This window comes from Camelus bactrianus, chromosome 13 (assembly GCF_048773025.1).
Source record: "Camelus bactrianus isolate YW-2024 breed Bactrian camel chromosome 13, ASM4877302v1, whole genome shotgun sequence".
Lineage (NCBI taxonomy): Eukaryota > Metazoa > Chordata > Mammalia > Artiodactyla > Camelidae > Camelus > Camelus bactrianus.
The window spans coordinates 75,120,834-75,146,163 of NC_133551.1; the positions used below are offsets into that span (position 1 = coordinate 75,120,834).

Sequence of the window (25,330 nt, forward strand, 5' to 3'; positions counted from 1 at the left end):
CCTCAAGTGGGAGGAGAGCATGTGCTTTGCTCCTAACCAACAGAATACGGCAAAGGGGATGGGACAGCACTTCTGTGATTAATTTACTTAACTTTGGAATCTCTGCCTTGCTAGAAGACTCTCTGCTGCCTTCGTGATTGACAGGCTTTGAGGAACAAGCAGCGACATGGGAGAGAACCAAGTGGCAAGGGGCCGAGCGCCTCCGGCCCACAGCCTGAGAGGAATCGAATCCCAACAACTACGTGAGCTTGGACGCAGGGCGTGCCCCAGCGGAGCCTTCATGTGAGACTGCAGCTCCTCGTGAAAGACCTTGAAACAGAGGAAGAACCCAAGCTGGCCCGGAACTGCTGACCCATAGAAACCAATGAATATGCTCACTTAAGCCGCAAGGTGTGTGGTAATTTTTTATGCAGCAGCAGAAAACTAACATCATCAGACAGGTCTGGGTCCAGTCCTCAGTCCACCATTTACCATCTGTGATCTTAAACTAGTCACTCAATCCCTGTGAGCCTCAGTTTCTTCATCTGTAAAATGGTGCTAATTGTACCTACCTCAGGGGATGGCTGTAAGGATTACATGGGAGAACGTATCAAAAAGGCTTAGAATTCCTTAAGTCAGATGTTCTCCGGGTTCCCCGAGGGAGCAAGCCTAATGCATACAGGGAGTGCATGAAATTAAACGCTCTCCTGGAATATGTGCATGCAGGTACGCACGACTGGGACACTGTGCTGTGCACCAGAAATCGACACATTGTAACTGACTACTCTTCAATAAAAAACACAAACAAAAGAAGAAAAATTAAGGTGAAAATTTAAAAAAATTTATCTCCTGGGAATCATAATGGTACCAGCTAGGTACCCTCCTTGAAAGAACTGAGAAAAATCCACACAGGGCACTCTCTGGATAGCTTAACCCTCTTGTGGACCCCAGGTAAGAAAGGCTGCAAGTAAGTATCAATGAACGGTCGCTGCATCTTTTATCACTGTTATGTGTTACACCAGCTGCCCTGATTCTCCAAAGGTAGAACAGTAACGTCTGTTCTAGAATCAAGGGGCCTCTTCTGAGCCCCCTTTCTTGTGCTACAGAAGCAGTTGCCTACTTTTTCCCCGAATTAGCCCAGAGGACCCCCAGAAGACAGACCTCAGAGTGAGTTAATGACAACAGCAGCTCTTGCCAATGAAGAGCATTCCTCACTATGTTTTGGGCCCAGGGGTTCTTCCCAGCTGACTCTCTAGGACTCAAATTTGGCAGGGCAGAAACAAAAATAAGCTGCTGTTGCCTCTGTTAACGGCAATGCTTTCTGAAGGATTACATTGGTTTGGATGGGAAAGCAGGAGTGGAGAGGCTCAGGGTTCCGGCGGTTTGTGGCGCCCAAGTTTAACGCTTTGAGTTTATGCGTGTGTGCTTCTGAGACATCTCACCGACACCTCCTGTGCTGGTTTTCATCTGGGGCTCAGCACAGATGACAGCTGGACCTAAAGGGAGGGGCAGGGGTCTCAGCAGTGCCACCGCGGCCCTTCATTGGTTTTTGGGGGGATTCACTGCACCCAAGGAGTCATTTTAATGAAAGAGATCAAGTGCTAGCCAGTCTTCAGAGAAAACAGAAAGCATTTAATCCTTTAATTTCTGAAATTTGAACTGACATCAGGGGTCCTTCAAGAGCTCTGTGAAGTAAGGCGATTTCCTGCGCTCTGGACCCCAGGCTGCGCGGGAACTGCACAGGAATCTGGGAAATACAGAAGTTCCCAGCTTAGCAAATTATGTCTCATTCCACACCAAGATAAACTCTGTTCATTATACATGCCGCACTCTGCTCTCCAGCGTGAAAATCAGCTTCTGAAGTCAGCTCACCTTCCAACAAACACGGCTTGTTATACAAATGGGTCTGCATTCACCCAGTCTGAATAGCAGGCTCTGCATTATGTCAGCTCCTGCCGTCAAGGTCTCCCGCCTCAGACCCTGACACGCAGATGGTCCTGGTGCCGCCAAACCACAACCCCCGCTTCTGATGTTCAGTGCACGTTTGCAAAAGCCAACCAAGCGCCATTTATCTAACGCACGGGGACGTGCCTTCTTTCACAAGGAAAAATTTCCAACAGTGTGTGAAAACACAGTCATCAACATTTCTGACTCCAGTAAACCACATTTGGATTAGAGTCAAAAGCATCAAAGACCAAAGGGGGATGCTAAGAATTTGAAGGCTGACTCAGACCCATTACTCCTGGACAAGGAGAACCTGGTTCAGTCAGTACCCTCAGGTGACAGGAGGGACCCTGAACATGTGGCTCAGCCATCAGAGATGGCTGCATGCATCCACAGAGATGATCGCGGTCATGTGGCATTTGGAGCAACGCTCTGGGACCAGTCGGCTCTCGTCCAGGCATGGAAGCCCACGAAGCTAGTTAGGGCAACACCCGGGCTGAAAGTGCTGGTTAAATTAGCTGAATGCCTAGTGAGACCCTGAGGGGCTGGGATGCAGATGGAGACACCGAGACACTTAGCAGGAAGAGGAAAGAGCCACCTGAGGAGGGTACACCCAGCAGGGATGAGGACAGAAAGGCAGCGCGTGAAGGGCCTGGAGGACAGGACACAGGAAGGAGGCATGGCTGTGAAGAAGTGGGGAGGGTCTGGGATCAGGAGCAGGTGAAGATGAATGAGGGCAGAGATACGCAGATTTTTCAGTGCAGTTCAAGCCAGATGAAGCACCTCCCCCACTCCCTGTATTAAACCCAAAGCCTAAGGCCCACCCCTGCCCAGGACCAGAGGGCGGTCGGTCAGCAATGTGTGCCTGGGTCCATTAGCGCCTGCTCAGGAGAGCCAGCTGCCACTTTTTCAGGAAGTTTTTGAGCTGGTTGGGTTTTTTAACTGTTGGGAACTTGAAATCAGCCTGGGGAGTGTTTACACCATGGAAATTGGCAAATGCTACAAGCTGGCAACCCCGCCCCACCTCCACCCGTTGAGGATGTACCAGCACCTCGTCCTCAGGTAGTAACGACCCTAGGAGGGCATTGTGACCCTAGGAGGTTGTGACTGTGTGTGGACCAAGAGCCCAGTTATGCTTATTCTCAAACCTGTTTGGGCTGGCTGCGTTTTTTTCTTGTTATTCTGTAAGTAAATAATGTATAGAAAAATGAAAGATGAGTATAAAAGGAAGGCTGGTTACTTCTGTGAAAACGAAGTCCAGTACTTAGAAAGAGCCAATACAAGTGAGTTGCTTAAAGAATGCTGCCAAGCTGGGGGCTTGCTTCAACTCTAAAATATTGGTCAGAAAACTCTAGACGGATCCTGTGCTCAGACTGCTTCACAAGTGTCCTGAGGAGTCCCCTCCAGTGTGAAGATATCTAAATTGGAAACAGTCGACAGGGTATTATAAGGTGACCTGCGAAAAAAGATGGAACTCACCCTCAAACAACAGGCCTGCCCTCGGGGAAACCAAGAAAAAAAAAAAAAGAACTTGGCCCCAAGTCAAAAGACACTAAGTCAATACCTATTCATAGGTTTTAAGTTAAAATTCTTAAGCCCTGCACCCAACCTGATTCTCTAAGTGATTCTTTTTTAACAAACTGATTAAAACCAGCTGAGTCAGTGGTCAAACACCGGACATGATGGAGGAAGGATGGGGGTGAGAGGCAAGAACGAGCCAGCAAGTGTGACCAGGGAAGAGGACTCTGGAAGCAGGAGGCTGTGATGGCTCCTTTTCTGTGTCAACTTAATCAGGCCATGGAGAGCCCAGAGATCTGGTCAAACATTCTGAGTGTGTCTGTGAGGGCATTTTTTTGGAATGAGATTAACACTTGAATTGCAGACCAAGTAAAGCAGATGGGTCCCCAGAGTGTGGGTGGGCCTCACCCAATCAGTCGAAGAATGAATGACTAGAATGAAAACCTGACCCTCCCACGAGTAAGGAGGAACTCCTCCCATCTGCCTGCCTGCCTTGATCGGGGGCACCAGTTGCTTCCTGGCTTCTCTCTTTCCTGGCTTCGCTTTTCCTGATGGCTTTCCAACTGGAACTTACGCCGTCAGCTGTCCTGGGTCTCCAGCTGGCCGACTGCAGATCTTGGGACATGTCAGCCTCCGTAGTCACGTGAGCCAACTCCTTATAATAAATAAATTCATACACGCACACACACACACACACTGCTGGTTCTGCTTCTCTGGAGACCCCTGGGCCACAGCAGAGAAGCCTTCCCTGACAGCTCCCGGAGATGGCCACACTCCTTCTCCTATGACCCCCTCCCACCTTCAGCATGACACTGTCCTGTCCCCTCTGTCACCGTGGTCTGTGTATCTGCAATTCCCACTAGACCTGGGCTCTATTCACAGAGCTGGGCCCCAGAGAACCAACGAGAGAGGACTTGACAAAGGGTCGATCAGTCTGTGGGGTCAAATATTGCACAGGTCCAGGGGAGTCAGGGCAGAGGGAAGGTCCCACCCTGGGCACTTGGCTTGGTTCTGGCCATGCTGGGCGGGGCTGGGAGGAGCGAGGCTCACGACTGATCAAAAGAAAGGCCCCTGCAGCCACCGGGCCAAGGTCTCCCGTGGTTCTGTCACTATTTCACCCTCCCAGACAGCCTCTGACCCAGAGTACAGAGAAGTAGAAACTGCATCAAAGTGACTTCACTTTTGCCAGGCATTTGGATGCAGAAAGCACTCACCTCTTTTTGTCTGTTACATTTTCGAAGCATAAAATATATTGCTAAAGCGAGAGAATATCATTAAAGGTTAATTATGAGATACTTAAAGGTTATTTTTGCATATCTCACCTCTTGGACAAAAGCTGCTTCCTCATTACCATGTTAGAATATAAATTAATCCGAAAAGCATTTAAAATGCCACAAACTCCCTAACTTTATCAGGATGTGAAATACCATGAATACGTATGTGAGGCCCTGGTCTGGCTGTAGCGGGAGGTCAGCTCGAGACCCTCCTTCCTCTCTCCACTCTGGGGTGCTCAGACCTGAAGCCACTCGGGCCCCAACCCTTCTCCACACCCAGAGAGTTGGGTCAGGATGGTCCTTCCGGAAGGGAGGGAGTGAGGGAGCGTCTCACGCTCCTCTCTCCAGCCAGCCCCGTCTGCTTAAAGGGGCCACGCAGGCTGGTTTGAGCCCAAGGCCAAGGGCACAGGTGGGACTCCCAGCCCGAGCCCCAGGCTGGTGCTCAGCCCTCGGCAGCCACAGTGCTCGGGCCCCAGGGCCTCCATCCATCCTGTCCCGTCTCTGGCTTCTGATAGAAAAGGATGGTTCCGGCTTTAATAAAGTGAGACTGAGTTTCACTGAATAATTTATCTGCACACATTGCATTTCAGAAGGTTGCTGCTTCTCTTGCTGATGCTACACTTTCCTGAACCGGGAGCCCCGTGGAAGGCCCAGGAGAGAGAGGGCTAGGGTACCCCAAGGGGAAGGCATGAGGCTCCCTGGAAAGGCTTAATGAATGCGGGCAAAGGGAGAAATACGCGGGAAATGGACCAATGCCTTCAACGGGGTGGCCACACGAGGGTAAGAGGTCTGAACCCAGGGTCCACTGCCCCTGCCAGGAAGTGAGTCCTGGGAAGTGGGAGAAATAAGCAAATGGCCCCTGCGATCTAGCCCCACAGCCCGATCTTTCCAAGACAGCAAGGGGAAAAGGACCCTGGAGAAGTGGTCTCCCTGGGAAACACTGGGCCAAAGGGGACAATTCAGCTCCGTGCGCTCGCTGCCCTGCCCTTCATGTGTCAAGGACAAGAGTGGAAGGGTTGGGGAGAGGATACTCGGAGATGTGGGGAGACGCATGCTGGGAGCGGGTACGGATGCTCCACCGTCTCCCCGTGTCTTGCCCTGTGCTTCTCTTCCAACTGGCTGCTCCCAAGCTGTGTTTTTTTCAATAAGCTGGTAATCTAGGAAGTTAAAAAAAAAAAATGAGAGTGAACTGGGGACTGTTGGCCCCCAAAATGTGCTGCCACAGAGGGAGACAGAAATGAGAGGGGGAGCGGGGGGGGCCCCAAAACTTATCAAGAGCAGCCAACATCTGCAGGCATATGAGGAGAGAAGGAACTAGAACCCAAAGGAACACCTGACCTTGATCAGAAGATCTTGGGGTAGCATAGGGCTGGTCAGCCAGCTGGCCTTGGGCAGCTGTGAAATGGAGGTGACAGCCTCTGCCTCCACCAGCCATCAGGAGGAGACACAAGCTGGTGGAGCTGCTCCTGGAAGGATCAGAGAACCAACCAAAAATGACTCTTAGGAAGATTATCAATAGGCACCTTGAGAGAGACAGAGGGAAAGGTCAGTCTGTGACTCTCAGGGGCACACAGTCCCGGCTCCTAAAAGTAAGAGGATGGGTTTGAATGAAGCCAGACGTGAGAGGTGACCAGAGGCACCAGCAATCCTGCAGCAAATGCACGGGTTCCCGAATCAGACAGAGGCCCCCAGAAACCCTGCCCAGCATCCCCTGCACAGAGCTCAGCTAACGAGTTAATGAGACACAAACACCTCCCGACAGAGAGATGCCCACACACTCAGCCCAAAAATGAAGGTACATGAGGATCGTAGATCACAGGACCCACTGCTGGCTTTGGAGGGCTCGGCCACATGGTGTCCCACTGAATCTTGGCAGCAGCCCTGGGAGATGGGTGCTCGTAAGTCAGTTTTACCGGAGCAGCGGGGTGGTGGCTGAGGGGAGGCGTGAGGTGGGACTCAGGGATGAAGCGACTTGCCCACTGGTCATCTGCTGCCACAGAACTGAGACGGGCCCAGGTCTGCCCGTCTCTAACACCCACGAGGCTGCCTGCCCAGGAAAGCTCTCAGAAGTCTTCTTCTCAATAAAAAGTTCCATCAAACCAGCAACAATGAAGCCAGGGCCACAGGAGGGGTGGGAGGCAGAATGATGCCCCACCAAAGACATCCACTTTCTGATGTCTGGAACCAGTGACTACATTAGGTCACACGGTAAAGGGGAGTTAGGTTGCTAATCGGCTGACTTTATTGGAAGAATAGTACTGTGGGTTATCTGGGTGGGCCCAGTGTAATCATAAGGACCCTTAAAAGTGGAAGAGGGAGGCAGGACAGGAGAGCAGAGACAGAGAGAGGGTCCTGGAGATGCTACCTTGCTGGCTCTTAAGATGAAGGAAGGAACCAGGAACCAAGGAGGGTGGCGCCCCTAGCGGCTGGAAAGGGCAAGGAAAGGGATTCCTCCCCAGAGCCTGCAGGAGGAGCCAGCCCGGCTGACACCTCGATGTTAGCCCTGCGAGCCCCGCGCCACGTGTCTAACCCGCAGACTGTAAGGTACCAGATGTGGGTCGTCTTAAGCTACGTTTGTGGCAACTGGTTACAGAGACAACAGGACACCACTGCAGTAGGGATGCAGGTGGGGGACAGGAGCCTCCCGAGAGGCCCCAGGCTGGGAGGGACCTGGGGTTACTTTCTGCTGGCATGGGAAGAGGACCGACCAAAAGGGAGCATGGACAAGCCCGAAGCTCAGTGCTGTCCCTCTGGGGTCAGAGGACAAACCAACCTCCTGGAAAAGGCAGAATCTGAGCCTTCTTCTAACAGCGCGCACTCACGGGCCCTAGGTGAGCAGCAGCTGTCTGTGAAAATGGCCTCCCAGGTTGCTGACTAGATATTACAACAAGAAGACCCGCTCACCCCTGCAGCAGGGCTGAATAATTCATAGCGGACTTATTTGAATGAAGCAGCAGAAGGCAAGATGCTGAACTGGGTCACGCCGGCCCAGCCTGCTTGAGCAATTCAGCTATTAGGTCATTTTAAAACAAAAGGGATGAGCTGTTGAAAGGATTAATTATTGGCTTCTCAAGTCTCCCGAAGCACAGTGGCGAAAAATCATTGCAAATCGATGTCTATTAAACTGCCTCTGAATATTCCAGCCCTTCAGGAAAAGAAACTTTTAAAAAGGAAGCGGGCTGGGGGTGTTGAAAATTCTAATGGGTGGGGATAAAGGGTTACTCGGTCCAGAAAATGCGCTCTGCTCCTTGTTAACAGAAGGCCCCAGTAGCTCCTGGAAGCAATGAACGCATGGTATCGAGACCTCAGAAGCAAATTAAGCCAAACCTGGAGCCCAGGAACATGACCCAGGAAGGAACGAAATGCATCACTTGAGAGTCAGATAAACTGGATGCAGGAACACCTCAGGCTGCCTCAAGCCCATTTCAGAGTGACTGAGGCTCCGTTTCCGGGCGGCCACAGGCGGAAGAGTCCCTGGAGCCCCCATGAGGAATCAGACAGAAGCCCACCCACCAGTGACAAGGCCAGGCCAAGCCAACCCCACGCTAGGCTTCAGACCCCACAGCGGCTCGGCCAGAGGCCCCTTGAATCACCCTATCTGGGGTCCGTATGAGGAGGGAGGGTAGGGCTGCAGTGCGGGGCCAGCTGGGATTCACACACACACACACACACACACACACACACACACACACACACGAGGCAGTCAGCCTTCTCACTCTGACCAACAGGAGGGCCGTCGTCTGCCCTTTTTTACAGTAACATCTTTTTTTTTCTTTTTTGGTTTTTTTTTTGGGGGGGGGATGGCGGGGCAGGAGAGGTAATTCGATTTATTTAATTATTTTTAATGGAGGTACCGGGGATTGAACCCAGGACCTTGTGCACGCTAAGCAGGCACTCTACACTGAGCTGTACCCTCCCCTCCTTTACCGAAACATCTTGATTCTGGGGTGCCATGACCACAGAATGTCCCTTTGTCGAGATAGCTCAGAGAGAGCAAATTAGTGTCAAAGCAACTAGGAGTGGCCGCCTGGAACGAGCACCGTGTTAGGAAGGCTTCTGAGGCTGGATCCAGCTCTCAGGAATGCGGTATCATGATTTGTGATGTCTACCCTGAGCACTGATGGATTTTTTTTTTTTTTTTTTTTTTTTTTTTTTGCATCCGGGAATCCAACTCAGCCATTTAAGAAGAAGGAAACTTGAGTCCCAGAGAGGCAACGGTGCTTTGCCAAGGCCGAACAGAGTGGGTGTTGATGCCATGATTAGCTCTGCGGTTACACTTGGCCTGTCTCACCAGTCTCCTCGTGACACCTGAGTGTGCCAAGCAGCCTCCAGGTTGGCCCCCAGTGGCCCCTGCCTCCTGGAATTCACACCCTGGTGTGATCTCCTCCCCTCGGTGTCGGCTGGACCTAGTGCCTCACTTTTAAGAAAACAGATTTCAGCAAAAGCAATAGGATGTGATTTATGAGATCAGATTCCAAAAAGACTCCTGTCCTCTCCTGCTAACCTGCGCTCATGAAGTAGGCTGCCATACTGAAGAGGCCTGTGCAGTCAGGGGCCGGGGTGACCTCCGGCCAACAGCCAGGAGTTACTGAAACCTCCAACACCCCTGCACATTGGGTTGGAAGTGGGTCTTCAGATGCGTCTGCAAGAGACCCTAAGGCAGAGGCATCCAGCTGAGCGGTCCTGGATTCTCGACCCACAGAAACGGTGACATGATAAATACTTGTTATTGTAAACCACTAAATTTACAAGTAAATTGTTATACAGTGACAAATAACTAACACAGTGATCAATACGTCATTTTTGCGTGCATAAATTAGTGAGTTTGGGGCTCTGAGCTTGGCCTGGGCAATGTTTGACTATCTTGACAACCACCTCCTATTTGAAATCCTCTCCTCTGCTGCTTGTGGTGACGTGAGCTCCCATAGTTCTCTCTCCCCTTTCGTCTCTGAACTTGTTTAGCCCAAGGATCCTTTAGGTAGTTGAGAATGACATGAGACCTCAGGCCACCCCTCTGCACAACCGCAGAGACAGAAGTGGGGAAGCATCGGGCTGTGTGCGCACAGAGTCCAGGGACACCTGGGTCATCTGAATGGATTCCTGGTGAGAGAATCATAATAAGTTCACCAATAACACACTCCACTCATTTATTCCTCACAACAATAGGAGTTTCCCTATTATCATTCCTATTATACAGATGAGGAAACTGAGGCGCAGAGAGTAGGTAACTAGCTGCTAATAAACAGCAGAACTGGGATCCAAATCCAGCCTGGCTCATGACCACCGTGCACTTCAGCGTGGAATCTCTGAATTCCAGAGGCTGGAATGGGCTGGATGGGCTCTGCGTCCTCATCCAGCCTCTGCCGGCCCCGCGCGCTACGCACAGGCGAGGACATCCCCGGGGCGACGCTGTTCTCTCCGGGAGACTCCCTTCCTTGTGCATCCTGTGGCCTCCAGAGCCTTAGCATCATTTACGCCAAAGCCACCAATTAACTGCCCCTCCCTGATTTCAGGACAGGAAAAGTCCCAGTGTCATCTCCTCTGTCCCCATCAGGGTGCACCACCCCCCACCAAAGTTCACGGTTTTCTGATTGAAATTCACCCTTACAAATGCTGCTGTGCTGTTTTCCCCAATGAAATCAATTGAATCCAATTGATCTTGGCCCCGTTTTGCATTCTTCCTACAGCTCTGTGTGTGCGTGAGCACAGGCGTGCGCACTACATACACACACACACACACACACACACACACACCAGGCTCTCCTGTGCGCGGTCTGGGAATTACTCCCTAGTTATCTCAGATACACGTGACTTGTCTCTCCGATTGGATTAGGGGCCACGTTTTCCACTGCCTTTGCACCTGCACGGTGCCTAGTACAACCCGTGCTCGCAGAGGGCACGCAGTAGAGGCTGGTGGATGGATGCTAGACATCACGGAATTGCATTTCAACGCCCCCTCTCCTCGCCCCACCTGCCACCCAGCATCTGTGATGAGACAGGCCGTCCCTGGTGGCTTCCACGCCACCTCCCCTGAGGCAGCTCTTCAATCTGCGCGTGATAAGATCCTGCCCTTGGAGTTAACAAGACCACTGTCCCAAACCAGATCAAACCCTGGTGCCTCCCTGCGTCACATCCAGAAAGTAGAAATATTAAGCCAGCTGTCTGTTGGAAGCCACTTTCCAAGCCAATTAGGGATAATTTTTGGAGAGCAGGTTCATGAGATGCAACGTTAAATGCTCTCCTCTGAAATGAAGGTTTACCATAGGATCAAATTCTTCAGAGCAAAAAATTTCCGTGGGAAATTGTAATGAACACTTGGCGGTGCAGTGAAAACTGCTCCACTGAGTTATAAATACTCCCAAGTGCCCGGCTACTCGGGGCGGTTAAAAAGTTATTTTAAAGCACTAAGATACCTAAGTGAGGAAGAGCACTCAAATGTGAGTCAGAAAGACCTGGGCGCTAGTCCCAGCTTCCGTGGCTAATTAGCTGAGCGACCTTGGGCAGGTAACAGAATGTCTTAGACTCAGTTTCCTCACCCTTGAGCGGAGGGAAGTGACTGGACGGCTGGACAGGAGAAAAAAGGCTGTTTAGTAACTCGCTCTCTCTCTCTGCCTCAGTATCCCACTGACTTTTGCCCACTTTGCAGAACTGTTATGAGGATTAAGATCCCAGATTTAAAGGGTTTTGCAAGTTATCTACAGCCTGTGAGGTACCAAGATACCTTCAGTACCAATTCATGAGTCAGCGCTCTAAGCAGTTTTACAAATTAACATGACATAAAAGGAATCAGATAGCTAGAAAATACAAATAAAAATTGAAGCTGCAGTTAACCCTTGGCTGAGATCATTTATAGATAGGAGATCAAGCATCTCCTAAAACTCCATGGGAAAACCCAAAGTGATTTTAAAATCGACTTTGAAGCACATGCATTTATCATTCTTTTACCAGGATGGATACCCTCATCACCTTTTGTGTGGGCTGATATTAAATCCTGAACAAACAACAAACAGCTCAGAGCCACAGCCCGAGCGTGAAAGGACCCCAGATGTGCCGTCCCTGCACGCCCAGTGCACCACTGGGAACCGGGAACGCCGTAGGAGAAATCCCTACGGATTCCCGTGGAATCTTCCTAAACTAATGGCAATGTGACTTCTGTGAATTCAGACACTTATCCGGATGATGAAGCCCTAACTTTCTGGTAGGGGGTAAATTCACAAAGCAATGACCTTAACTTAGTAAATTAATTCCAAAGCACAATTGTTTTCAATCTTCATTTAAAATCAGCCTTCGTTAATCTAGATTTAATGACATAGGAAATGGAAATTCCCTTAATAAAATAAGTTATGAATATTTATTATCCCATTTTACCTGAAAAATTGAATAATTCATCAATTAACTTTACTATTAATTATTTAACGCAAAATTAATAAACTGCAAAACTCTTACGCATCCTTGCAAACCCTCCGGCGCTGGGAAAGGAAATTAAGCACCAGAGAAATGGTGTAACTCTGGATAATTCCAGACACACGCCGATGGGATACATGGGGTTAAGGGTGGCATTTTTCTTCAAGAGGCAGAACCAAACATCTCACTCATGAAGTGAAGGGAGAGATTTTTTTTCTCACCTTGGAATTTTGTACCACAGCCAAAAAAGAACTCAAAGTTTGGCAATGATGGCAAGAGAATATTTCATTCGTGCATCCTCCCTGTCATCCAGCCCCATCACCAGCATCCTCAACATTTTTCTCACACGTACATGGGCCATGATGGGAGGCGATCACGGCCAGCCGATCCCGCACCCTGGAGGTCACGTCCTTCCCAAAGGACCCCATGTGAAGGGGTGGACTGAGCACACAGACGTGAGAGCAGGAGCCAGCAGTGAGTGCAGGGGGGCAGAGGGGTGGGTGGCATGTGGCATCAGCCAAATGCTGAGCAGTTAACCTTCAGGGGAACCAAAGCCTTGAGCGCCGAGCCACAGAGCACCCAGTTCACCAGAGCGGAACTGTGAGTTCCTCAGACTCTGCAAACTCAGAAGTTCAGTCCTGCAGTAACAGCACGCAGACACCTTCAGACAAATGGTGCCTCAGTCTTTCCATCACTGAACTGGGTATCTGCAGAGGCCAGCGAGAGCGCGCTCCTGTTCCTCTGTCCTTCCAGTTCATTCTCCACCTCCAGGGCCACCAGGACAAGGCTGTTCATCGCATCTGCTCATTTAACTGCCCACCTCAAAACCCTCCAGTGGGCGTCCCCTCATCCAGCACTATCCCTGAATCCTTGGCATGGTCTCCACGGCCTTCCCTAACCTCAGCCCTGCCTGCTTCTCTCCACTTGCACTGCCTCTGGCTGCCAGGACTTTGTCTGCTCCCACACTCTCCTGACGCCCTCCTGCCTCAGATCTGCACAGGCTCCCACAGCACAGCTGAGAACCACATGCTTTCCTCCCGCCTGGCTCATCCCACCCCCAACACACACTCACTCACACACACTCACTCACACACACACACGCACACACACTTGTCCTGCAGGTCTCTGTCCAAAGCTCAGCCCCTCAGGAAGGCAGCCTGATCGCCCCGCCTGCCCTGCCTGCTGAAGGGACAGCCCTCACCGCAGGGTCCCATGCAGCCCTCGGCAGTACCGCCATTCTTGTCAATTCTCTGTCTTGCTCACTGTGACATCCGCGAAGCCCAGCACAGCGCCTGGCAAGTCACGAGCAATCAACAAGTGTTCACTGAATAAACAGACCAACAGAAGCAGACTACCAACACAGGCAGGGACAATGTGGTTCGGGAGGAAAAGACACACACGTCACCCCTCCAGGAGAAGACGATGCGCCTTCCCCACACAGCGCCGCCAACCCCCAGATTCGGGGGCTGCATCTCCCAACGTCGGTGGAGCAAATTAATTACTGTGAGCCTGTGACTTGGGGGCAGGAGAGCCGTGGGTTTGTGTGTGTGTGAAAACGTATGGAAATGGCACATTTCACGGTGACACTGCGCTCCGGGGGAGAGGCAGACGTGGCTCATCCTCGTTTGCTCCTGAATCGTTGCACCTGTGTTGTGCTTTCCCTAATTTCTTCGCCTTCCTTTACAACTAGCCCCTTAAACTTGGCAGTGGTCTGATCTCCCTGACACCTCAGCCCAGGTGCCAGCTGCCCTTTTATGTACAAATCCAATGCCACCACAGACAGAAAGTTCTTGTGCCTAAAGAATTCTCCAAAAAAAAAAAAAAAATTGGTCTCCAATTCCTACAGCCCTTGTTAGAGCAGTGGTGAGAATCACAAAGCAGCCAGCCCAGAAGCACCCCGGCGAGTCCCCTGCCCTCGGCACAGCCGGGACCCTCCCCCCGCCTGGTGTGCAGCTTCCGGGGCCCCAGACTCCGGCCCCACCCAGCCCCCCAGAGTCACCTCAAACGAAACAGCACAGTCAACCGTAAGTCCCCTACCGGACAGGGTTGGGGCTACAGGTATAGAAGGATTTGTCTCTTCCAGGAGAGCTCTTCCTCTACCCAAAATGTCCCAGCCTTCCTCCTTATTACATCATGGACTGAAAAGAAGGAAATTTTTCCCAGAAATTTTTTCTTAAAAAACAGGTATGACATGTAGTGTGGGGGGAATATAGTTGATAATTATTTGTCTTCGTATGAAGGCATATAGTAACTGGACTTACTGTGGTGATGAGTTTGAAATGGAGAGAAATCCTGAATCCTGCGTTGCTGTAGGTCAATTACACTCGGAAAACAAAGAAACAAACTTACAGAAAACGAGGTCAGATTTGTGGTCACCAGAAGCGGGGGCTTGGCCGGGGTGGGGGGTTGGATGAAGGCAGTCAAAGGTACCACCTTCCAGTCACCAGGTAAATAAGTACTAGGGACGCTGTGTACAAATGACAGAGTTAACACTGCTGCCTGTTATACGTGCAAATCGTTCAGAGGGGAAATCCTGAGTTAGCACAAGAAAAAAATTTTTTCCATTTCTTTAATTTTGTATCTCTTTGAGATGATGGATGTCCACTGAAGTGACCGTGATGATCACTTCATGATGTATGGACATCGAATCGTCCTGCCGCACATGTTAAGCTCAACACGGTGCTGTGTGTCGACTGTACCTCAAAAAACTGGAAGAAAAAAAGGAAACAATGACTGAAGTGGCAGAGTACGTGTTGGGGGGGTGTTATGTATTTGTATCTGTTGTGTATTTCTGTATATGTGTAAAAGTGTACTTGAGTGTACCGTGTATTTCTGAATGTGTGTGAGCCCTGTGCACACACGTGTACGTCTGTACTTGTGTGCCATGTGTGTATGGTACGCGTGTCTGTGAGTGTGCCTGTATGTGCTGTGTGGACGTGCACTTCTGTGGACGTGTGCCCATGTGTGTGTTGCGCACTTGTACCTGTGTGTGTGTGAACACACACCATACAAAGTAAATGCTCACCTGGCAAGTGAGAAATGCAGCAGAACTAGAGAACCAGGAGAGGTTTCATTCCTTTGTTTTTGGCTTATTTTGAATTTTTTAAGTCCCATAATAGAAGACTAGACAACCTAAGAATAGCAAACACTGCACTGCCTCTGAGCCAGACGGGGAACAGAATTTCCAGCTGATTTGAGAACTACTCATTTCACAGAAAAGTATGAAGTGCAGAAAGCGGTCTGTTCCGAGTTCCGAGAATGTGCCTTCAAGCCTCGCGACGCCACCAGGCACGCGGGCAGCCCTGCAGCGAGCACCGATTTATTAGAGCAGAATGGATCCAGAGGAAAGACCACAGATGCCAATCCGGACCAGCTACAGAAGTACCAGATGATCCTAATTTTCCAAATTCGGGAGAAGGGAGTGAAGACGCTAAGAATAAACCTGTCGGCAGGGGAACGGAAGTGAGATTACAGCCTGTGGACTCTGACAGGGGAGGTGCCCATCTACTGGGTGAGCACGATCGATGCCAGTGTGCTGTTTCATTCTCAGAAACGGTCTTTGCTGCCAGCAGGCGTCCCCCGGGCGAGCAGTCTCTGGTCGGCGTGCCTGTACCCCAGCCACACTGCAAGTGCCCTGATGGGAAGCAGCCTGCCAGGAGACTTGAACGATCGTGGAACACACCTTTGTGGCCAGGCAGAGACAAAAGGCATCGAGGTACCCGTGTCAGGTGACGTGCCTGGCATACTGGATGGCCCTGGCAGCACCCCAGGACCCCCAAAATTCTGCCCAGGGAGAAGCCATGCCTCTTGCACCAATGCCAGGTAAAGCTCTGAGCCGGGGGTGCTGCACTGAAGAGGGCGGGGGCCCGGGGGCGTGGTGTCACCAGAGCTGCTCGCTTTTCGGGCCCCATCCCTACGTCCAAGAAGCGTCAGCATCCTGGAGACAGGGTTTCCTGGGCCCGGAGCTGCTGTGCGTTTAGAAACCTCAAAACTGCGTTGTGAAGCGTTTCTTTCTGCAGACTGAAAACAAGAGAAAGAGAAAAAGGCAAGAGAGTGAAACGGCAAGTAAGACTGAGAGTGAGCCTACGAAGAGGAGAGAGGAAGAGAAAACAGGGGAGGAGGTCCCAGCCGGCCTGGCTCCAGTGGTGGCCAGCGAGAGGACAGGGCCGCTTGGCGTGAAGCGCTGAGCCCCGGGCCTCCGGTCCAGTGACAGTAGAGGGATGACAACGGGTATAAACCCACAAGGACAGAGCAAGGGGAACAGATATGAGAGAGGGCCGAGGATGTCAGCACATTCTAGAGAGATGGAAGGCAGGCACCGTGCTGAGATGACAGAGTAGAAGCAGCTAAAACCCACGTGTCCTCGACGGGGCATCAGGGAAAACAAGCCAATTCGCCTGCAGATCCCCGGGAAGATCTGTGAATTGGAAGCCTCAGGTACCAGCAAAGCAGAGGCTTGGGAAGGGTGGGAGGCAGGGGAAGGCTGCAGGTCTGTGTAGGGAACAGTCAGACACTCCAAGGGCCCCACATACCTCCAGGCACTGGGCAACCACCCAGCCTCTGCCCCTACTGGATACACGTTTATTCTCTGGAGAAAGGGACCCCAAAAGACTCTGAACTTGGAGTCAGCAGAGAAGAGGCAGGAAACACGGATGCAAACCAGGAGGACCCACTAATTACTGGTGAAATTCCAGCCCCTCCCTGCCTGGCTCCCGACCGCCAGCAGCCAAGCCAGCCCCAACCACCAGGCAGCACTAGACACTCTTCTCTGAAAATCCGAACGGCATATCCAGACGTCAGCATCCAGAGATGCTGAATCTCAGACTCCCCCAACCAGACGCTGGCTACCTCCCCCAGGTAAGAGAAGCAGAGGAGATGGCAGAGTGAGAGAATAAAGCCTCATTTAGCACACAGGGATGGACGTCAAATGATAACATCTGAAATTGACAAATCAGGAAATAACAGAATAAACATACTGAGAAGTCTGGAGGTAAATATCAGACCTAAAAGAATTGACAGTGGGCACCCCCGAGAAATAGAATTGAGCTGTAGGGCAGAGGGCTGCTATTTCTTCTTACAAACCTTTTAGGACCATTTGACTGATTCAATCATGTGCACATATATTTTGGATAAAAATGAAAATAGTCAACAAAAGTGGAGCTTGGAGCCAGAAACCGGCAGCTGCCTAACCCAGTGAGATACGAGACACAAACATCCACTGCCCTCCCCTGGCTGCTTCCCAGGAGGGAGGCCCTGGACCGGCACTCCTGGCTCAGAGAAGTGCGGGGGATGTGATGAAAGCTGGCACGGCCAGCGGAGCCACTTCAGCAAGCGGCTGAGCACAGCAGAGGACACACAAAACCCGCAAGTGTGACAGTCTCCCCGTGCCCACTCACAAAAGAGGCAGCCACTTACAGTCTGTGCAGCCCGAGACCTAAAGACAGCCCGGGTCTGCTCCCAGGGGCACGAGGGACAGCCAGTGCCTTCCTGCGCACAGAGGGGAACTGGTGAAGTGGCCTCCACCGTCTCCTCCGGCTGTGACACTCTGCATTCTCTGATTCTGGAAAATGAACTGGAATCTGGGACAGACCCACTTTGATACGGAGGCTGGGGATTTCCCCACCACCACAGAGACACCAGACGCTTTATCAGGATCTGGGTCACAGCTAACTCCCCACCTCACCCAGAAACATATCCCATCCACAGGACCCCCGAGGCAGATGTCCTCCGGGGTGGGGGGAGCCCAGGGCAGCTGGGGATCCTCGTGGGTCCTGAGCCAGCAGCCACCCCCCACCCCTGCTACCTTTGCTCTTTGGTTAATGATAATAGTATGGACTTCGTCAAGAATTTGCTCAACGCATTCAGAAATGCTGAAATGGATGTAACATGACACATCGTTTTGTTAATTTAATAGCAGGTCCCCAATTCAGCATAATGCAGAGGTCACCACGTTGAAATCATTGGTGACCTGGTTTATTTCTTCTTTTGCAGCGCCAAAGAACAGAGCCCCTGAGATGATCTTGGTAGAAAGCTGCCCTCCCAAACTCTGTCCCCCAATAGCACCCCCTGCACATATGCGTACGCGCGCACACACACACACACACATACACAGCATCCCCTCTGCCCTTGCTCTGCCCAGCTGCACATAGCTAGAGACAGCTCTGGGAATCTTTTTTTTTAATTGTTGTAAAATATATGTGACATATAAACTTTTCCAAGTGTGCTGTCCGCTGGTAATTCACATCGCTGCACAGCCATCACCAGCCCCGTCCATCTCTAGCACATCTTCATCTTCCCAAATCGAAATTCTGTCCCATCAAACATTCACTCCTCTCCCTTTCCCTCCAGCCCCTGGCAACCTCCACTTCACTCTCTGCCTCCGAGATTCTGACTGTTCTCAGTGCCTCATATAAATGGAATTGCACGGCATCTGTCCTCTTGTGACTGGCTTGTTTCACCCAGCACAGTGTCCTCAGAGTTCACCTATGTTGTGGCATGTGTTAGAACTTCATACCTTTTTAGTTCTGGGAACTTTTTAATCCTCCAAATGGGATCCCCACATGATTTGTGTCATTCTCTTCTGGCCACTCCAGCAGGCTCCCCAGGAATAGAGGCTTCCTTAGCAAAGTCCTGTAACTGTCCCAAGGAGCAGATGCCCTGGAGGTGGTCAGCAGGTCACTCCTGTGTGCCACTTACAGAGGACCTGCCCAGGGACCAGGCTGGTGCCCGACGAGGTTGGCTTCCTTGGGGGACCACTGTGCCCACACCCTGGCACCACCACCCGGCCCCTCTCCGCTGGTCTGTGCAGGTGTGAAACTGCCGCTCAGCCACAAGCCCGCACACCACCGTGCACCCCCATCAGCACTCCCCTTCCTCTGTGCACGAGACCGCCACGCCTGTGACCACTAAATCATCAGACGACTGACGGCAAAGAGCGTGGGCTGCGGAACCTGACAGTGAAGATGGCTCCCTGTCAGTCGGTCTGTCTGGGGGGCTCCCAGGAAGAGGTGAGATCCAACAGACGGGCAGATTGGGCTGGACAGGGGCATTCAAGGGGAAGTCAGTGGCTGAGTGAAAGAGGAAGTTGGGGACATGGGAGGTGTGTTTGGAGAGCAGTAAGCCGCCCCCTAAGAGTAGAAGCTACTTTGCAGTGGGGAGTCAAGGAAAAAGATCGAAAGGAGTGGGGGTGCTGAGTCAGAACAAGGGCCTGAACACAACACTAGACTTCATCTCGTAGGAAGTCTCAGAGCGTTTCAAAGAGAACAATGAGGTAACCAACGGAGCGTTTTAGGGAAACCAGCAGGAGGAAAGGAGCCCAGGCTGGAGAGTGGGGGGAAGCTGTCAGAACTGTTTCAGTAACTCAAGCACGAGGCAGGCGGTGAGGGCCAAAGCTGGGGGGGGGGGGCAGGAAAGTAAGGATGTGAGTGACCGCTGGAAACACTGGCAGAACCAGTAACTAATTCCCTTCAGGGGACAAAAGTGAAAGAGGGGTCGTGAAGGATGCCAGGTGTGAGCTTCGGAGTCTTTAAAATGACGTGGCTCTTCTGAGAACCAGGGAAGTTAGAGGACAGGAACAGAGCAGAAGTGGGGGCAGGGGGACGAGGAAGCGTGATGCATTTGAGATAAGATGACATCCAGGTGCCCAGGAGAGAGGTTCCGAATTGGGGAAGGTCCCTAGAGAGTTAACAGTCAAACCCTGGAGTTCTTGGAGTCCTGGGAGGGAGCGCTTTGGAGGAAAGAGCAGAAGACCCAAGACCTGGTCTGGTCACCAGGGTGGGAAAGACCCAGCATGGAAGACACAATGGACCTGTGGGGTCCCGAGAGCCCGGAGAGCGAGGGTGGGGCTCTTGCTGAGTCTCCTTGAAACTCAGGCCTTGCTTTTCCTCTCCTTTCCTTCCAGACCCCTCCCTCTACTTGACTCTTACTGCTTACTGACCAAGAAGCATTTGATGATCATTACAGGAAAATTCTATCACTAGACCTGTAGTGTTTCAGCTTGAAGGTGCTACCTACATAAATTCAATTACTTAATTAGATAATTGACAGCATTTCCTGCCTCTTTGTAACTGACACACACAGGGCTCCTGGGAAGGAAGTGCTCCCAACTCCCTGCTGAGCATTGCCCTGCTCCCAGCTTCCAAGGAAGGCTGCACGTTTCCCAGGGGAGGAGAGAGAAATTACTGGAATTGCTACATTTTGCAGCCCACCTGCCTATGCTCTGCTGGACTCAGCTCTGCCCTGTGGGGGAGTGTGCAGCTCTCCAGACTGCCTGCAACTCGGGGGCTAAATCCAACTCAGGAGGCCAGCAAGGAACCCAGCCGGTTGACCTATTCAGGCCAAGCTCACCAGCAAAGGGAGGCTGGGTCTCCCAGGTGGCTCAGAATTCAGGGAGATGGGAGGTGGGAAAGCAGAGTGGAACGATCTATGGGGCCACTTTCAAATCTCACACCTGCTATGTGCAGGAGAGTTAGAGTATCAAAGCTAAGAATGTGTGCTTTGCAGTAAGACCTTCCTGTTCTGGGTTCAAATTCCAGTTCAAACACTGGCTGTACAATCTTAGACAGAGAACACACCCTCTCTGCATGTCAGTGCTGGCAGTGCTGTTGAAAGGACTGAAAAGCAGCGCCAGGCCCACAGAAGTGTCCCAGAGCCCAGCACTAGGCCAAGCCGTACAAGACAAAAATAAAGTAGAACAAACCCAGAGCTCTTTCTTCACAACCTTCAGGCTCACGTTTTCTACTGCTGACTCGTTTCACAAATACACACTGAGCACCTACTATGCATCCAGCAGGCACTGGGGACGCCCCAGGAACAAGCAGACCGAAACTCCCTCTCCTCGTGGTGCTTCCACTTCATGGGGGAGGAGGTCGGATAATGAAGAAGTGAATCGAACAGAATAAATAGGTGAGACACACCGTGTGTCCGAAGGAGCTAAGCGCTCTAGAGAAACAGGAAACAAGAAAAGAGGAAAGGGAGTCTGGCTGGCTGGGAGGCGTGCGATCTTCAGTTGTGTGTCCAGGGAAGGCCCCACAGAGAAAGTGACACCCAAATCCAGGCCAGAAGGAGGAGCTGGAAGAACATTCTAGACAGAGGGAGGAAGCTCTTAATTCCAAGTTTCTAAATTTACCCGGAGGGGTCGGGAGCGGGGAGTTCCCCGGGGTCTCCAAATGTTGCGGTTCTAGTGCTGAGCACAAAGCAAGTGCCAAATAAAGACGTTCTGAAGGGTGATTTTTCAAGCTGCCATTTCCAGAAGGTCCCAGTTGCTGATAACACAACATGCGCTGTTTAAACATTCAGCCCTCAGCCCTGTCGTGGTGCCGCGCCGCCCCCGGGGCCCCCAACCCTGGGAGCCTCTGGGTAGCACACCTCATTATTAGACAGGTGAGCGGGGCTCCCGGGACCGTCTCTGTAATTAGGGCAGGATCTGAGCAAGGGCTCTATTTATAACCCCCAGCCATCAGCAAGCTGCGGAGACCAGGGGTAGGTCCCTCTGCAGCTCCTATACCAACATCTATATGTGAACTGATTACAACAATTAATTTAATAGGGATTCCTCCACACAAACAATGTATCATTTTATTAGGAAACTCTATAAATGTCAGTGGTGCAATTCATTTTTATTAATTTTCTAAAATGAAATTAACAGTGGCGGCGGCAGCGGCAAACAGAAGTTGTATTGCCTTCTCGTTCAGCGGAGTATTGGTGTCATTAATTCCTTAATACCAGGAGGCCGGTTTGTATGAACTCAGCAGTTAACCGCACCAATTAATTTCAATACAAGAGATGGAAGGGGGAGGGGGAGAGATCCGAATTCAACTCAACAACTAATTTAGGAAGGTCCTTGAACAACCACAGCAACTTTTCCTCCTCCTGGGACGAGAAGCTTTCAAGTGTAAACACGGGTTGGATATTATAATACTAACAGGAAACGTTCTGTCTTCACCCTCTGTCTTTAGGAAAGAAATTCGTCCTTTCGAAGCCTTGGAGATATTGTGGCAGGTGCCTCCAGCAGGCGAAGCTTCCTGCAGGCCCAGGGACTGCCCGTTGCAGACAAGAGGGACGATGACATCCCCGTGCGTGGACACAGACTCTCAGAGCATGCAAAGCGAGATCACAAACATTATCTCATTCAACCCCCAGAATGACCCTGTGAGGACAGGACGGGCATTGGTTCCGATTCGTGCATGAAGAAGACAAAGGGGAGCTTTTAAAGGGGCAAAAATGACTTGCTTAAGTCTCAGAGCTATGGGCCAAGGCTCAGACCTGAATTTGTCAATATGGAAACCCACGTGACTTCTCTTCTGCCAGGTGCACCCCTAGTGCCTTGGGACGGAAGCCTCTTGGCTCTATTTATACTCCAAGAAGGCGTGACCGTGAGTGACATTCACTTCTCGATGGAAACCTGAATTCAGACTGAACCACAAGGCAGAGTCCCCACCCTGAAATGTCCTTCCGTGGGTCGTGCAGTCAGAGGGCAGCTGGAGCAGGACATGTGCCTGCATATCTGAAATCAGATGTCTGGCCTGGGACGCGTTCCAGAGAATCTCACTCTCCGGCTAAAGAGAAGCTCTTTCTTTCCACTTATATTCAAGGAGTGTTTGGCTGAGGAGTGAAGGGCGTGTAGAGAGGCTGGAAGCTGCTTGAGATGAGAACCGCTTGTTGGGAGTCAGGAAATGGTGCCGAGGCAGAAATCAGACAGAGTCCCTCCGCCCAGAGAAACTAGGGCAGCCAGCGGTACCCAAAGTGAGGTCCCAGACCAGCCGCATCCCATCCCCTAGGAACTGGTGGGAAGTAACGGGGGCTCGGGTCCCGCAGCAGACACACTGAATCAGAAACGGGGTTGGGGCGCAGCAGACTACTTCAACAAGGCTTCCCGCTGACTCTGATGCCTGCTCAAGTCTGGGGATCCTGCCCTGGAAGATGCCCCCAGAAGAAAGGAGACAGGGGTGTGCCAGGCTTTCCATCATGCGGGGCAAAGCTGTGCTCGCCAAATAGTACACTGCACCCCATTCATTCTCGCCTCCCCCACTCCGACCCCACTCTAGTGAAGAATGTTCTTCTTGGTCTCATTCTCACCGGGCCTGGCCGGGGGAATTGCTTTGGCTAAAGGATTTGTGACCGGGTGTGACATAGGATGCCACATCCAGCATCCTATCAAGGGGGCTTCACTGTGCCTGCATGGAGTGCCTTGGGCTTTAAACCTCTAGGATCTGCCATGAGATGTCCCAGATGGGGAAGGGGAGTGGGCGGGGGGGGAGGGTTCTCAGCCTAGGTCCTACAACAGAAATTCACATTGAGTGGTCCTGAACCCAACTCAACACCGCAGCCAATCCATAGACCCATGAGCAGGAACTTATTGTTTGTTATAAGTCACTTAGTTTGGAGATTGTTTCTTACAAAGCATTGTCACATCAAAAGCTGATTGATACAAACCATTTGATTTTACAGCAAAGGAAATCATGGCCCCAGAAGGCTGAGGAGTTGAAGACATCCTACAGAGGGATTCAGGATGAAAGGTAAAAGGATCAGAGTCAAACTCTACTCCCACCTGGGGGTGCAAATCTCAGGAACTAATCTTTCTTTCCTCAGTATCCTCTGACTTCCTTCAGTATAGAAATTTTTGTTCTCATCTAATGAATGCTAACCAGTAAAAACCTAAGCCTTGTAAAGAAATATTTTAAAGAAACTTCTAGACCGAGTAAACATCTTTCCTCCATGGCTCAGGAAGGATGAACAGGTCACACTGATGGCCAAGGAGGCAGAGGACATACTCCCCACCCCTTTCCCTGCTCTCAGTGAACAAACTTGGAAAATTTGATGCTTCTGGCCAAAGTGCACAGACGGAGCTTTCTGCCTCTCAAATTCAAACCCGCAGCCCAGTGATCCCGGAAGCTGCACTCCGGCTAACCCTGCTCAGACTATTAAACACCTGGCCCCTTCATCACTGCTAACAGAAAAACTGTGGCAGTTGGAAGGGAGAGGCCATGTACTTCCAAAGCTCTAGGATATAACAAACCAAAAACGAACGAATGAGAGCTGAGGAGGAAAGAAGAGGTGCCTTTAAAATAAATGTTCAACCCCAACTTCACCATTCTTCATGAAATAGCATCGCTTGCTCTGGCAGACCGCAAGTCAGCTGACTCCTCACCAGGTTGCCCCGCTCCCAGTGGGGAGAGGAGTTCAGAGGCCATGGCGGTCGGCTGGCTCACAGACATTTACTGAATAACAAACTGCAGACTCAGCCAGTGCTTCTGATCTGGGAGCTCATACCACCGTCGAGAACGACTTTACTTTCAGTTTGGACAACAGGCAGCGATGCAAGTGGACAGTTTAGGTAGTTTCCCTATTTAGAAAGTAAGTTTCTGGAGAACACTGGTGACAGGTGGGCACTTTCCCAAAATAAACTCCCCCTGACCGTCCTGCCTGCTTGCCCAAGCCTTCCCAAGCCCCCCACTGAAGGACCCAGCGTTGAGCTAGCGGGTGGAAATGTCCAGGGTCCATGATGGCAGCTGAACTTTTAATCCATCCGACTGCATTCAGTACCACGGGCGTAGGTCAGTGAGTGAGACCTCAGTGTCACAAGCTATCAGGCACAACATGGCATTTTGAACTTGGTGGTGAATTGACTGGCCAAATCAGATCATCAATGAAAATCAATCCATTTACATATTTGAAAAACTATGAGAGCTGGGACATTACCTGGTCTTAGGGGATGTGGTTAGCCATTCTTCGTGTTTCTCAAATGTTATTAAATAAGCTGCAATTTCCTGAAACAGAAGAATAGAAAGATAATAGCAACAATTAGCTCACGTTGGCTCCTGAGAGGTCAGAAAGTCTTTTCGTTGTTTCCCAGCTGCTGCCCTCTTTCGCGAGGCTGGAACCCCATCCCTGGTGGAGAAACGCTTGACTTGGACTGTATTTCTATTCTTTTTTTTTTTTTTAAGACCTTGCCATTCAACCTGCCATACGATAATCATCAAAGTGTTGGGTTTCAAAAGATGAGTCAGTGGCAAGGACAAAGGGATTTCTCTGCGGGAAGAAAACATCAGACACCATTTCTGATTCTAAATGTCATTAATTCGGAGGAGGGGAAAACACACGCCAACACCAGTGCCCACTCGTGCAAGGTCACAATCGGAAAGTTTAGCCGGTCTTCTTCTGAAGCTGGACTCATCTTTCATCCTCGTCCCAAGAAACGCTGCATTCTCTCA

At 51.0% G+C, this 25,330-nt stretch overlaps 1 protein-coding gene across 1 annotated transcript in view; it reads right to left on the reverse strand.

The window, feature by feature from the left end:
* LOC105071175 (calmodulin-binding transcription activator 1) overlaps nt 1-24,896 on the reverse strand; it is a 567,239-nt gene extending 542,343 nt beyond the window's left edge. Inside the window, exon 1 of the mRNA XM_074377511.1 lies at nt 24,819-24,896. The gene's annotated coding sequence lies outside the window, so the exon portion shown is untranslated. The remainder of the gene's footprint in view (nt 1-24,818) is intronic.
* Nucleotides 24,897-25,330: the final 434 nt, after the last annotated feature.